The sequence below is a fragment of the Gavialis gangeticus genome, unplaced genomic scaffold (assembly GCF_001723915.1).
Source record: "Gavialis gangeticus isolate Ggan-Ray unplaced genomic scaffold, GavGan_comp1, whole genome shotgun sequence".
Classification (NCBI taxonomy): Eukaryota; Metazoa; Chordata; order Crocodylia; family Gavialidae; genus Gavialis; species Gavialis gangeticus.
In genome coordinates this window covers 71209857-71221242 of record NW_017729025.1, presented here as the reverse complement: position 1 = coordinate 71221242, position 11386 = coordinate 71209857, and the positions used below count along the sequence as shown (strand labels likewise).

Sequence of the window (11386 nt, the reverse complement as noted above, 5' to 3'; positions counted from 1 at the left end):
CAGCAGCCCCAGGATCAGATTTAGAGCAGGTATAAGATTGGTGTCTGCTACAGCTGCTGTTCAGGTTGCAAAAACTCTTATTATACTTCTATGAGCATATTTGGAAAGTATGGAATGAGTCTTCCATGATAAATTATTTATTTTTTTTCCTATTTAGCTTCTACCTATTATTTATGGGGTTTTTTACTGTATCCTTGTTGCTCTGTGTATGTGAAGCACTTTGTTTGTCCTGAAAATGTAGCATGACATTTAGCAAATTGTATTGGGCTATCAATGAAGTGGAACTTAAGGGCATTTTCAGGGTATGACTTCCTTTCTGCAAGAGTGGGGCTCTGAAATGACTTTCTACTGGAGCAGTTAAGAGCTTGCTACAATTTCATACATTGTATCAATTTCATAAATCCGTCTACTCCTGATGCAATGCATTACTGATATATACTGTCATCTAGTGGCTGTTGGGAGAAAATGCAAGTAATGTAGTTTATAATTTTTATGAACGCTTGCAGTATTGCCATCTCCTTGTTCTTGCTATCTCCATATATTGAGAAGGTCTCTCTTATTTAGTCTTGTTTAACTTTTCAATCAACCCTATGGAAACTTGCTTTCCAGAAGGAATCATGTCAGCCCTGAACAGAAGAGTTCACAAAGAAACAAAAAGTTTTCCAGTTGTTAAACAAGGTTGCAGATACAACTGAATAGAGTTGCATTGGCATTGCTGCTTTCAGAAATCGGCACAAATGCAATGGAGTGTCTCTATGAATTAGAATAAGAGTAACCAGGAATACAACTGGAGAGCACTCTGACTTTGATCTGCATATAGAAAAGCAGAGCAAGGGAGGGGAAAGAAAGAGACCTTGCAGAATAGCTTAGTGTCAGAACTGGTAGAAAAAATATTTATGAAGCATTTTGATAATATTTTTAATTTTCAAGCACATTGTTCAATATGCATATATACAAAACATATACAGTAGTCATAACACTAAACCGTAAATAACAATACTTGCTGAGGGATGCCAATTATACAGTTTGGTAAAGCAACTTGCCAAAACCAAAAACCCACACAGGCAGAAAACATTAAATCCCAAGTGGATCCCACAAGCACGACACCACAAGCGACATATATGCTATGCAACAATTGGCAGCTTTCAATGAGTACTCTTAATAAAAATATCATAGATTATAATGTTATACAATGTTTAGGATGTTTTCCCTAGGACAAAATTTAAAAATTGGTGCAAAATTATATAAGGGAAAATATCCTTTAGAAGGATATGTGGGTGTTTCAGATAAGGATATTGTATCACATGTATTGATTGACTTTCTAATATGAATGAAGCTTTTAAAAGGCTTTTTCTGATATTTTTTTACATGGGTTACCTATAAAATCATTTGGGATTAGAAGCCTTTTATTTTGGGGTTATTGTATAACATTATAATCTATATTTTTATTAAGAGTACTTATTCAAAGCTGCCAATTGTTGCATAGCATATACATAACTTGTGGTGCTGTGCTTGTGAGTTCCACTTGGGAGTTAATGTTTTCTGCCTGTGTGGGTTTCTGGTTTTGGCAAGTTGCTTCACCAAACTGTGAGTGCATACGTGCACACGTATATTTCTAGATATCTCTAGCCAGTAATAATTGATTACCATTCTAATTTAAATATCATAAATCCTTACATGGGCCTTAGTTCCATTCCTTACAGAACTGTAGAAGTTATATTGATTTTATTTTTTTAAACCTGCATGCTTTAATTTGGGTTGCCAAATTACAAATATGATTTCTATTAATTTTTTGGACCCAAATACAGCATTTATTGAAGTGTAACAGAATGGGCAGAATGATGCATCCTATGAAGTTTCAGAATGTTCAAAGGATTGTTATATCCCATCTAGTCCCATGGATATGCTCTTTCATGTTTTCTCTCTCCCTTTTCCCCTCCTAGAAATGGTCATTTAACTGTACTTAATTTTAACACCTCTAAATTGTTAGGCAAGTATAAAATCTAAAATTAGAAGTTTCAACATTTTCCAAGATTTCCATTCTACAATGCTGAAAGGTATTATCCTTTGTCATTACACCAGACAGGACTTCTAAAATATCATCATTTTAAAACAGTAAGTCTAGACCAGTTTTTTTGCTGAAAATAATCAGAGAATTACACTTAACAGTCACCTCCAGGCTAAAAAAAAAAGTATTTTGGCTCTGGCAAAAAAAATCTTTCAAATGAATCCAAGCAAGACTTGAAACCCCCTGCTGCAATGGAAACCATAATTCATGACCTGATTTGAAGAGGAGGTAAAGTATTTGCCCTGGAAGTCTAGTGGCATTTACAATGGATCCTAGTAGAGATGGAGGGGGAAGATGTAGTCCATGGATTTTTTTTGCACTTCAAACATCCTAGGAACACACTGAATTAATTAACTAACTAAGTAAGTGTATGATGTCTTTTTATTGTTATGACATTTTTCAGGAGGCATCTCTGCTGCTTATGTTAAGCATCATGTTACAATTGTTTTGAACAAGGTAAGTGAGCCGCTTCTTCACCTGTAAAATTAGATCCATTAGGTATCACAGTCCAACTGTGAAGGGATCAGCAGGAGCCATAAAAGCCTTTCAAAATGATAAAGAATTCCTTATATTTAAAATATTACAAAGTGGAATTTTAGCAGCTAGATGCAAGTGCTTGGTTGCACTGGTAAACTGGGAATGACGTAAAGCCTACATGTTTAGGAGGTAATTCATGACACTTCTCCATAGAGAAAGGTCTTGCTGTCAAAGGACTTAATCTAGCTTGTCTTGGTCTTGAAAAAATGTGGGATTGGATTTATTTTCTATTAATGTTCCTGATACAGATGTCAAGTTGGGAGTTTCCTCAAATGGAAGGGAATGACCAGCAGAAAGCTAGTGAAATGAGCTCCCTATGCTAAGCAGCTCCAGCATAATGGAACAGAGATGGGGCGTGGGGAGTTTTTCCATAGTCTCTCAAACACCATGACTAGCTGTTGTATGTTTGCGCAGAAGATGGAGCAGTATGAGAATCCAACTTTCTAACAGTTCCCTCACGTAGTCTGGAACCACCTCAATTTGCCAAGGGGAAGAATTTAGCTGGTAGGATGCTGTCTTTGGAAAGGCACAGAATGGATTCTACATTTGGAGAAAGAAGAACAAAAAGTACTTCTTGTGTTCTAAATGGCTTGGAATATGGAAATAAATCTTGAGAGTATAGGTTACTAAGCAGAAGGAACAGGAAGAAATTCAAAATGCATGAGTAACACACTGATGAACTCATTCTTCGGTTCATCACATGGGTACCACTACCCACATAGATATCTTAAGGACACTTAAACAAGAATTCAGTTGGAGAGCAGATTTAGGTTAGACATTAGGAAAAAGAGTCTTTATGGTAAAGATTGTCAAAATCTGGAATGGGCTTCCAAGGGTGCTCTCCCCTATCCTGGAGGAGACTAGACACCTGACCCCAGTGCTCTTTCCTGCCCAGGGCAGGGGGTCAGATTCAATGATCTACGGAGGTGACTTCTGAACCTAAAAATCCATGAATCAATATATCTGAGTGCTAAAAATAGAGGAGAAGTGGGCAGGGAGGAAACAACAATAGAAGCTGAAAGTGAGCTTTTGTCAGAGTAGCAAACACTCTTAAGAGCTTGATGCAATAATAATTGTATCTATATCTATAGATATATCTATGGGTGGGTGGGTGTGCACGTGTGTATATATAAATATACTCATACCCACATATACATACCATCAAAATTAATATAGGATCTTGTGTGTATGGTGCCTAGGAGCTACAGTCTTAGATTGGGGCTATTAAGTGCTACTGTTTGTGATACATGTGCTGCAAGTGCCCTGGCTGATAATTTTAGTCTGCTGTCAAAGTTAATCGAATCACACTCTACAACTATTGTAGCCCTCACTCCATAATTATACAAAAAGAATCTCATTTCACCAGGCAATATTTAGCACCCAGACATATTAAGCACAGTGCCATGAATCTGTCCCTAGCTATGGTGAGAAATCAGTGTAGCAATCAAGCACTTGTAGATGATTAAAGCTCAAAATCAATCTCTAAACAGTCAACATCTAACTTTCTCCCTTGAAAGGTACTCTCACAAGAACATCCCCTATGAGTTCTTAATTAGCAAAGGAGGTTTAATAGGTTTAACTGAAAGGTCACATGAATAAGCTGTACATTACTCCTGCATGATGGGAATCAAATGATAAGACACAGTGTAATTATGTTCAATTATCTTGGTGGAACTCAGTTTAGATTCTCAATCTCATTGCCCCAAAGGAAAGAGCAGCTTGTATACATTTAAAAAAATCGAACTGAGATTGCTCAATGGGTGAGAGAAAGGAAGCTAAATCTCATCATAGGCTGGACTTATTCAACTATGTTTTTCACTGGATGTTTCTTCTGCTATCTTCATGCCTTACTTGAAATGCTATGAAATGCAGAGGAGACTACAGAAAAGAGAACTGATGAACCTGGATTATTTATCTTTGACAGACTTTCTCTGTTCATTTCATAGATGTTAGGGGCTGGAAGGGACCTTACAAATCATTCACTTTGGCAGGAAAGACTGCTGGGGTCAGATGATCTCAGCAAGGTGGGCATCAAGACACTTTTTGAAGATCACCAGGGTGGGTGACTGTATCACCTCTGTGGGGAGCTTGTTCCAAATCCTTGGTACTTGACTTGTAAAGAAGTTTTTCCTTATGTCCAGTCTGAAGTGATCTCCAATCAGTTTGTGCCCATTATTGTTTGTCCTTCCCTGGGGGGCCTTACTGAACAGATGCTCCCTCAGGCCCTGATGTACACCCCTAATATACTTACAGGCTGCTACCAAGTCCCCTCTGAGTCTTCTCTTTTCCAGGCTGAACAGTCCCAAGTCTTTCAGCCTTTCCTATATGACCTGCTCTCCAGGCCCCAGATACAAAAATTTATGACATTGGCAACATGTCTACTGACTTCAATAGGAGTTTCAGTGGTGCAAAAACAAAATGGGTAGCCCTGCTAGCCAACAGGGGACTTCAATCATTCCAGGCAGGATGGAAATGGACACTATCTTGCCTCCTGATCAAGGGTCTGCAGATCACCACTTCTCTTTTTTGTCATGACTGGACTCCATGAGCTAGTAGAGGGGTAAAGTCAATGCTCTGAAGATCTGTGGCTTCACCTATCCAGTGCCCTGCCCAAGATGCATGTGAGAGGAGGTGATTATCTTTTTCTCCATTTATTATAACTATCCTAAGTTTATTTGGAAGTTTTTTATCTTTGTTTATCAGTGCTATCACTTAAACTGCAGTACCGTGGGGCCAGTTGATCACTAGTTAGGATCAGGAATACATTTTTCCTCTCCACACGATTGGAATAAGCTTATAATGAGAAGGAGGTGGAAAAGCCACCACACCCCTGGAAGAAATATTAAATATCTTGACTCGTAACTGGTTTTCCCTTATAAGATGGGACAATTCCAGTTTTTCTCCTGTATTCCTCTGGGATTGTTCAAGAGTCCCTTAAGTGGATTTCTCTTTCTTCAGAAAATTGGTATACCAATTCTTGATGTACCGCAAATGGACAAGGCCTTGCTTTTTGTATCAAGGTCTACTTTCTCTAATTTTTAAATTACTGTATAATTACTCCAGAAAGTGGTACGTTTCAGAACAGAATAATCAAAAGCCAAGTAACAGATCATAAAATCATAGAGAAATAGGGCTGGAAGGGAACTCCAGAGGTCATCTAGTCCAACCCCCTGCCTGAAGCAGGATCATTCTTAGCAAAAACATCCCACACAAATCATGATCTAAACTCTGCATAAGACAACTGCCAACCCTATTCTTAGTAGCATCCCTTCAAGTATTTGAAGACTGCTATTATTTTCTCTCTTAAATGCCCATATCCTCCCCTTCTCCCCATGCAATGCTTCCAGAATGAGCAACATCAGTTCTTGGATAGATTATATAGAGTTTGCAGCAAATTTTTCATAAAAGGTATGATTCAAATTCCCTTCCCTAATCACTTTAGATGCAGCTGAACTTCAAAAGTACATGGACCATACCATTACAAATGTATTGATAGAACAACTGTGGTGGTACCAACACATTCTTTGAGGGAAAGCAATATTTTATTTGCTAATACTGATTTCCAGCTGATGTTTCTGGCCATTGGCCGGCCAATCAAGTCAATCTAGATGAACACATAGCAAATGTAAGCATTTCTTCACAAAAGAGTTGCCTCTTCGTGCTGGCAGGTTCCTTTCTGAACTGTTAGATGCCTGGTTTTTAACATCTGCAGCCATGACTGGCCAAAAAAATCTGTTAGATACCTGGCTAACTTTTTTTTTTTATAGTCCAAGTAGCCTGTTGCTTCCTTACCATGAAGGCAGTGATCTCTGTAAGCTTTCTATATTTCTCAGTCCAAAGGTATTTTTTGTTTTAAAGTTAGCTAAGATTGGTGTCCCCTTCTCTCTGAATTTAGTACACATTTTGTATAGAATCTGGATACCTCACACATCTGAAGGACACTTTTTACCATCTATAGTATTTTAATACGTGCTCCAGGGGCGGCACTTTAATTAGATTGGCTCCAAGAGCCGCTCTAATTAACGCACCTGGACAGTCTTGTATATCAGTGTCCCCACACTTCAATATGGCGATGGGGGCACTTTATCTAAAGTTCATTGAATAACCATTATATAAAGCATCCCCTCTGTTAGGGTAGTTTGTTACGTTTAATGCTTTGAAGTTGCATCTGCTTATAGTATTGTTTATGTTTAGCTTTATTTAATTATAGCTTAAGTTTTGCTCTTATTAACTTTTTTTTTATTAGCCAGCTGAGAGTTGTTTTTGTAGAGTTCATAGGTGCTCATTATATGATATCTTTATTTTTATCACTGCGAGAAGTTCTTTTAACATAACATAGCAATGGCCTTGTTACCAGCTCCAATTAACTGAACTCAGCACTAACCACCTGGATCAGAGGGATGAAAGGATTGGATATATTAATGAAAGGTGATAAGGGAGACCAATGGACTATGCCCAAAGTAAGACACCAGAAAAAGGCCAAATTAAGAGGTGTGCTTGTGATGGGTCTGTTAGACAAAGGAATATACTGACAGGATAAAAGAAGGACAGTATGGTGACTGCAGAGAGACCAATCCAAAAGCTAAGAGTCAGCAAAGGAGTGAAGTTGAAGAAAAGCATAAAAGGGGGCAGCAAGAACATTCATCGTTGTCGTGATAAATCCAGTCTTCAACACCTGTCTGGACCACCTCAGCCCACAGCATACCCTTTGCTTCTAGGAACTGAGTGGCCATCTTTTCTGCTGAGCAAAGTAACATCTGGGATTGGGTGAGATTATTGTACTGAATGTTTTTCTCTCTCTAAATATAGAAACTGCTAAGATAATACTTGTTGTACTAATACAGTTAGACTTCAATTTTAGGACACTGAGTTGTCTGCATTCATATTTCAAGTTCCATTTAAGGGTTAATTGTGCTTTAATGATCCCTTAGCACTATTTGGGAGACAGTGGTGCTAACATCTCCACCATTTTGAATTGCGAGGCTGCTGATACACAGACTTAATTAACTGATTCTACTCTGACACACTGTAATTACAGCACATTGTGTTCATGTACAGGCACCCTAAGTTACTTTATACCATATTATTTCGCAGCATATTACCACCTTCCTGTCACCCAATACAACAACTTAGCTTCTATGAAACCCCTGCTGATGGCCCAGCTACTGTTACACTCTCTTTTTTATGAAATATATCAACTTCCAAATTTATGAGCCATTGTCTGGTCTTATCACCCATGGTACATATACCACCTGCTCCGTCTGCGCATTTGTAAAGGTGCAGCTTTCAGTTAAGTGCTGTGCTACTTGTTGGACACCGCATTCACACAAGGGGCTGTCTAAGGTGGTCATCTTGTGAAGTGTTGTTTTGATCTAGATATCTAGAACTTGGTCTGTTCAGCTTGACCTGTGCTTGTCTGTCAAGGTCATGTCCAGTGGGGTACTTGTTTAGTGTTGGTATAAAGTGCTGTAGGAATAGATTTGAACTTTCCAAGGGGTTGACCCACTCCACTAATGCCCATAGGTTTGGTTCAGCATCCCCAGCCTCTTTCAGGAGCTTGTGTGCTTCATGTACAAATGGTTTATGACCTTTCAGCCTCTTAAGCCTTTATCTGTTCGGGTCTTTAGTTAACAGTTAATGGAGCAGGTTATTTCATCTCTTGCCTCTACAGCCAGTAATAATGTTAGGGGCTATCTTATATCACTTGGTCTAATGTCTGAGAGTACAGGGAGTACATCTAGTGTGTGCATAAGTTGTGCAGCCTGTTATAAGTCTCAGAGCACTGTTAAGCACAGTGTCAAACTTTTTAGTGTGACAACTTATGGTCCATACAGAAACATAGTAATCTGCTGGGGCATATACCATTGCAAGTGCACTTTGAAGTTGGTACCCCATGTCATGCTAACTAAACATCTAAGGAAGCTACCTGTGCAGAGACTACTGTTGACCTTCTGAATGTGATGTTTATAGCTGTGGGAATAATCTAATGCAACTCCAAGGTGGGTTGGGGTACACTCATAGAGAAGGGTGCAGTTGGCTACTCTGATATTCAGCTCAATGATTGTCCATGTGGAAGAGTAATGGTGCTGATTTATTGATGCTCAACTTTAACTGCCACTTCTGGATATAGTCAGCAATGAGTTCCATGTCAGCACTCAACATATTTTCAAGTTCTGTCATATCTGTTCCTTGGGCTACCATGGTGATGTAACCGGTGTACATATATTGCTTAGATATTGTATACGGGAAGTCTGAGATAGATACATTGAGAAGTATTGGTGCTAGCACTGACCCGTGGGGAACTCCATTCTTCAGAGTTCATACTCTGCTTTTTTTATCCTTGTCTGGTAGTGAGTTTGAACGTTCTGCTTGAGATCATGTTCATGTTCTGATGGTGCCTAGCTTGGGGTCAGGTATCGTAGAGTGCAGTTTATATTTGAGGCCTTGGTGCCATACAGTTTCATAACCAGCTGTAAGTTTAATAAAGACTATGCCTGTTTTCTGCCTCATTTCCAATCCATTTTCTGTCGAATGTATGTAATGTAACTTGGTTGGCTTGTTCTTTTGGGACCCGGGGGTCAACAATGTTCTCTATTCTGTTCAGGATTATGAGCTCCATGAGTCTGTATGCAATGCAGAGTAGTGAGGTGGCTTGGTAGCTCTTTGGATCCTTTGGTAGTTTGTTGGGTTTTAGGATAGCAACGATGTCAGTTTTTTTCCAGATTTTTGGAAGTCTGTTATTTTCTAGGCATTTATACATTAATTTTCTGAAGCCATTTTTTCATTGTGCTTCTGAACTTAGTAATGAATTCTGGGAAAATCTTATCTGGTCAAGCAGCCTTGCCAGTCTTGATCACTTTAATAGCCATGTGAAACTCATTGTCAGAGATGGGGGCTGTTAAATTAAGGTTGATGTTGGGTGATTTAAGTTGTTAAAAAGTCAGGTGTCTTTTTTGTGTATTGCTTACTTGGGTTACTGTATTTGCTGTTGTTGCACAGCATGTTCACGATGGAGTTTGCCAAGACAGGGAAATGGTGTTTTTTTGGTCTCTTTGCCTGTAAGACAGTTAATGATGCACCAGCTTGTCTGCTTGAGTGAGTCATAGCCAACCTTCCTATGGTGGTAAGCTGTGTCTCCTTTTTTATATTATGTGGTAACCAGCTGTTCTATAGTTCTTTTTTTATAGTTACAGGGTCATTGCATTGCTTGATGATGTTAAAGAGCTGTTTAGACTGTTTGTCCCAGCATGGCACATAATGGTTTCTATAGCTTCTAGATATACAGATTATGGCTAGTTCAAGTTTGTAAATGTACTGTAGCCTTAATCAGTGGTGATTTCTGAAGGATCCTTTAATTGGTTTCTTGTCTTGTTGGTCAGCCTTTGGTATTTCTGCCAGTCTGCCTTCTGGAAGTTCCATCTTAGAGCTGATCTGGATGGTATGGGCTGAAAAATCATAGTGTCAATGCTGATGAGTGAGAGTCTGTGCTGAGATGACAGAAACTTGTGAAGTACTTTTCTTATCAGTGTTTTATTCAAGTTGCCCTTCCACCAGGCAAGATGTAGATTTGGTAGAATGTTCCAATGTTCAAATGCACCTTTGGGTCATACCATTGAGTGTTATATCATTCTGGTCTGCCCAAAGACAAAGATCATCTCCATTGCTACTCTTAGAGGAATATCTCCAATCTTAATGTTGACAGCCGAAGTCACCTGCATATAAGGTTGTCTGGTCATAATTAGGGAGGGATGTGATCAACAACACAGCAGAGGCTGGCTTGTATATATGGCTGATTATGTTATTGACCTAGACAGCACTCCATTCTATTGCACTCTGGGAAGCGTTATGTCCCTTGGTAGTATATAGCAAATCATTTCTGATGAACTTAACAAGCCCATGCATCCTGCTGGTTACTGAGTTTGTAAAGCCATAGCCTGTGAGCTTCATCTTCTGCAGCTGCTGTATACATGTTTCTTGTAGAGGGAGTACATACATATGGTTTCATTTCCCTGGTGATGCATTCCAGCACTGATTGCTTGAGCAAGGTATAGTCTTCAGCATTAAGTTGAAGCTATATACTTGAGGGTCTTTTTGTATGAGGTAAAGCAACATTCCTTTTTGCAGCTTCCTTTGATTTACTGCCTTCAAGCAGGCAACAAGGTACAATAGAACAAGGTAACAGTATCACATATAATATTCATTGAGGATAATTAAGGCATTTTTATAGCTTGTCACAGATTGAGTTACAGTTATAAATATATGGCCCCAAATTCCTGGGCATCACATGGGATCCTTTCATTGAGACCAGATGAAATGCAAAATACATATTTTTGAACAATACTACATTGGTAAGTGAATGGACTGAATGGTTTCATATACACTCTCCAGCTCCAGTGTTTATAGATTTCATTATTTGTTTTGGATATACTCAAAGGCATTTTTTATGTTTCTTAAGTCAAGCTCTGATTGCCTAGTACTAGCAGTCAATTGATACTTCATATTTCACCAGGTCAAATTGGGCAACTGCTAAAAAGAAAAATGTCACAATTACTCATTTTTTAAATACATTCTGCACCCCCATTTTTATCCCTTTTTGTCTGCTTCCCATAAATGAATTCACTAGCAAGAATATTTTGAAAATGTGTTGTGAATGAATATTACTGAAATCATATAGGATTAAAACTGATGGGCATGTGTATAGGTCTACACACACACACACACACACACACACACACACACACACACACACGTGTGCAGGCGCGGCCACTTCATGTAAAAACA

General features: G+C 38.7%; 1 long non-coding RNA gene across 1 annotated transcript in view; it reads left to right on the top strand.

Moving 5' to 3' along the window:
• Window positions 1-11386, top strand: part of LOC109298698 — a 265275-nt gene that overhangs the window by 194629 nt on the left and 59260 nt on the right. The gene's annotated exons all lie outside the window — the stretch shown is intronic.